The following is a 4726-nucleotide window of genomic DNA, read 5'->3' as shown; positions in this document are numbered from 1 at the left end:
GTCGTCGTTATCTAAGGCTTAATTAATCCGGCATGAAAATTATAAAAGCTTAATGCAGCTGTTTGTGTGTAATTAGGGTTATGGTATTGACGTTTTATTTAAGCGATTAGAATTCTCTTTTGGCAGTTTGGCAGATGCTTTTCATTTACAAATATGACATGCTGCGAACTAAGAAGACTGGTGACCAATTATCGCAGCCAGTTAAATTCATTAAAACAAACGAACAAAGCGACCGCAGACGACGAGTAATAAGAGCCGACTGCATTCGCCGGCTTAAAACCACCGGCAAGAAATAAATAAATAAATAAAAATAAATAAAAATAACAACGTTTTGTTCCTCACATATCTTTTCACAGATCTACACATATTGCTTCCAATTATAAGCTGCGTAATTTTTAAATTGCCAGCTCATATATTTGCACAAAATCAAGCGAAAAACAAAGGAATTAAACTTAACAAGAACAAAAGCTTGTTACACGTGACTTCGACTTTGACAAAAACACTTACTTTGATAGACATAAAGCAACCCGAAGCCACGCAGAAAAGCCAAACTTATACAACAACTTAAAAAATAAAAATAAAACTAAATAAGTCCTCCAAGTTATAGGTTTCCAAAATAGCCGTTATTCTCCATGCAAATCCTTACATTTCGTCTGTTGTGTAGCATGCAGTACGGAGGGGTGGTATCCCAGTTATTACATCAGCTGATAATTCAATCAGACTAGAGCACTCGTAGATCGAATTAAAATAAAGTTAAGAATACTTTTTTATTCTTCATTTGACTGCCTCGATAAAACGTTAAATAGGATATTTTTCTCTGTAACATGTATTCTTTGTCGTTTCTCAATTCGGTTTAGTCTTCGATCTCGTCCCTAGCAGAGCCCGCTTTTTTGGTCAGCGACAAGAACGCAGACGGCATGTGCAATAAATGTTATGTAGCTTTGCGTGCGAATATTTACATGTTCACTCATGTTTTTCCTTCTAGTTCTCCACCTGGTCCGCTTCTTATTTTCACTTATCATCAATCTAGAATTAACATGGCATTTATCGCTCCTATTAAAGTTAGGCTACGCTAGCTTTGTTTTTACATCCAACCTTCTCACTCCTCCCCATCCACAGCTCTCGAAAAAGAATCATAACTACTCGAGCGGCCACTTCGGCTCCAGTCGACCGCTCTCTCTGTCAAGCTGTTGCCATCTGTCTGCACTGTGTGACAAGTTTTGAAACGAAGAAACTGAATTAGGAAGAGTTAACACAAAGGAGCGAAGAATGACATATCATGACAGATATATGTCAAATGACTTTTCAGTATTATTAACTACAGAAGAGCTTCAAAAGTACCGTCTTTCGTATATCGGACAAAGGAAGTCGTATATAATTCTCGGCGGTGTTTGATGAAGGTCTGGCAACAGAGCCATTCCTTGCGTTCGTTCGGTTTAAAAGTTAAAGAAACTTAATCTGTCATCAAGAGAAACCTTTTCAAGATGGCGCTCAAAACTTTCTTTGCAATCGTTATTTTGCAATTGTGTGAGTATGAACTTAATTTTTTTTTAATTACAAGCAACTGAGTTATGAATTTGAAATCCATAAAGCTCACTTTCTACTCGGATATTATTTCGTTAGGATTGTATGGTTGTTGTGACGCCTACAACCCTGAGACAGATAAAACCACCATTTTATAAAACTGTTTTTTAAGATAATTAGTCAAGAGGCAAATTAAAATTCAAATCTCGAACTATTATGCGAAACGTATTAACTAACTAACTTCTAATAATCAAATTTTTCTTATCCTTGTGAAAACAATTTAAAAGGCTTTTTTATTCTTATCTCGTCCTACTTTGCCATTTAATAGCTAGAATTGATATTTTTTTCTAGCTACCAAGTGCTTATGCTAATTAAACAATTATTGAAAACAAAGATGATTCGCCTCTAGCTATAAAGCTCTGGGGTTTTTCAACCAGCTAAGTAGGCCATGTTTCTAAAAAAAATAAAAAATAGACTCGGACAAGGTCTTTATTATATATGTATAAGAAAAGCTACGTGAAGTCGAGTTATAAATGTTGTCTTTATTTATGCTGGTTGCTTTAGCGTGTAAAATGATACCGTATCACCTCGAGCACGATGCTTCACTTTCTGTAGTACTGTGTTATAACATTTTAAAGGTATTTTTCGTAATAATTTGTTGAAACAGATAAAAATGCGGCCCCGTTTTCGTGCATTTCATGAACTTTATTTCATCGAAAAAAAATTTTTCTTATGTTTTGACACCTGTCGAAGAACCGACTACACATTAGCAGAATGCAACATGTTATAATAATAAACATGAATTCTTTTTGTCATCTTATCTTCAGTTTAACGTTTTAGTCCTTTTTTTAACGTGATTAGCAAAAAGTAGTTTCCCGACTGTAAGACGGACCGACGTCCTGCACATTAAGAAAAAAGGATCAATTCAGAAAAACAGTTATGTAATTAATTTCCCGCTAGGCCTGCCCACTGTCATGCAAATTCCGCACGCAAAAGCTAAAACTGGTTTCGTATTTCCTTAATAATATGAGTGTGAAACGCGAAAAAGCGAATGAAGTTGGAAATTTAAAGATTATTATAAGTAGTACGACAAGGCGGTACTATATTAAATTCGGTGCGCGATAGGATCCCTCGGCCGAATTTTCTCATGACGATCGATCCCAAACAACTTAAGCTTTTGCTTCAGTCCTTCAGTCTGCAAGTACGTCTCGCCAGAATTGCTAATCAAAAATTTTACATTTTTAAATATATGTTGTCTTTAAGCTTTTCCCGTGGCCACGTTATTTGGTGCTAATTAACATGCGGCCACCTCAAAAATTTCTTTCAGAACGGTCGTTTTATACTAGCTACGTCAAGAACGACGCATTTTGAAAATAATCGCACTATTGTTATCTAATGTTAGGCTTGTCAATCGTAACCTGTCTCGATATTCTTCAATTCTGGCCATATTTGTTTATTTTCAAAATATCAATACCTTATTATATTAGTATATCTTTCTATTTTCCAACCTAGAGAAATTAGAAAGCGTAGCTAACAATGTATTTCGTTGCCCGTGCTGTTCATAATAATCATTGCTCATTTTTTGTAACTTTTATTTTTATGCAGTTACCCAGTGTTCGGGAAACCTAACTGAAGGTAAAATTGAGGCTTTTATGTAGCATCTAGAACACTAAAAATTGGTTCGTTTTACTCCATTCTTTATTGGCCTACAACTCGTTTTAATCAACAACCGTCATTAACAGTGTGATTTAATATTTTCTTTTCAATCTTGTAGACTGCAGTGTTCCAGATCCCATAGCTATCTTCCCTTTGAATGGCCATTATGCAACAAAGGAGATTAAAGACCGGCAACCTCAGGGTATCGCTGCTGGTGTGTCTCTAGCAGACGGCCCCGATGGAAAGCCCAACGGCTCTTATCAATTTCACGGAATTAGTGGAAGTTACATTGAATTTCCTAACAATGGAAATTTGGGCGTGCATCACTCCATCACATTGTTGTGTTGGGTGCTTTTCTCACAGATCACAAGTGGTCCATTGTTCGTTTATGGCGATACATCTAGATTATTTTCTGGTATGTATATAGAGGATAAAATGATGTGCGCTAAATTCGCCGGCGAAAAGTTGAAGCTGAGCACCGAGCTGGCATTTAACCAGTGGCATTATGTTGGTGCGTCCTATGATTACATCTCTGGTAATGCAAGTCTATGGGTAAATGGAAGCAGACTAGCGCAGGAAACCTTTACTGCCAACATCACTCTTGCTACAAAATACAGTGTAAGAATGGGCAGTAGAGGATTAGGCTCCGAAAAGTACAACTTAGCGGGACGAATTACCGCTATGCAGGTTTATAACTTTGCTTTGACCAAAGAGCAGATTGAAGCCGTTAAGTATGCTGGAAATCGAGGTAAGAACGTTAATTAAAAAATACTGTTCCATTCTTATCTTGTAAAAGACATGTCACTTTTTTTTGACCTGGCGTTGGATTGGGTTGGAAAAATTGTTCCGTATATGGGCGAAGTAGGTGTGTGTCGCTGTAAAGGGTGTGCCTTTCAAGCATGCAGTTTTTTTTTTTGTCTGGGAAAGGCCATTGATAGAAACCTCAGAGACTTTTGGTCTAAAAAAGGTAACAATTACTGGAAAGCTGCTCAACGGAATGACGAATTTAGTTTAAACTAACACTTGACACATGAAATTGAAGAAAAAAGAACTACATCATGAAATATCAGCACCATTTTAAGCAACTGACTGCGAAGGTAATGAGGTTTCTTAGAAATAGAATTTGCAAGTTTGCTGCAAAAAAGAGAGTTTTGGCGTCTTGTCCTGAAAAGCTGGGTGACGATTTCGAGAGCAGAACTCCAACCAACAAGTACAATTTATTCAAACTGACTTGAAACGACCGTTACAAGCATAATATTAAGTCAATTATATAATGACACTCGCATTCCACATACATTCCACGCGCACCCATTTACACGCTCATTCTACACTGGCGTGGCTAAATGCAGCTGAACATTATTTGGTCTAGAATAGGGTAAGGAGTTTTAGACCCATTGTCACATCTTCGTCGAAAACTTCCCAGAATTCCTCCTCCAGGTAGATACTCGAGAGTTATTATTAGTTACTACGATCTCGTTCAAGTGTTTAGCGCCATCTGTAAACATCGCTCTAAGGTGTGCAAAACAAAGAAAGCGAAAATTCTTAA

Source organism: Oculina patagonica, chromosome 9 (assembly GCF_052425735.1).
Source record: "Oculina patagonica isolate OP01 chromosome 9, crgOcupat, whole genome shotgun sequence".
Classification (NCBI taxonomy): Eukaryota; Metazoa; Cnidaria; class Anthozoa; order Scleractinia; family Oculinidae; genus Oculina; species Oculina patagonica.
This window is presented reverse-complemented; position numbering follows the sequence as displayed.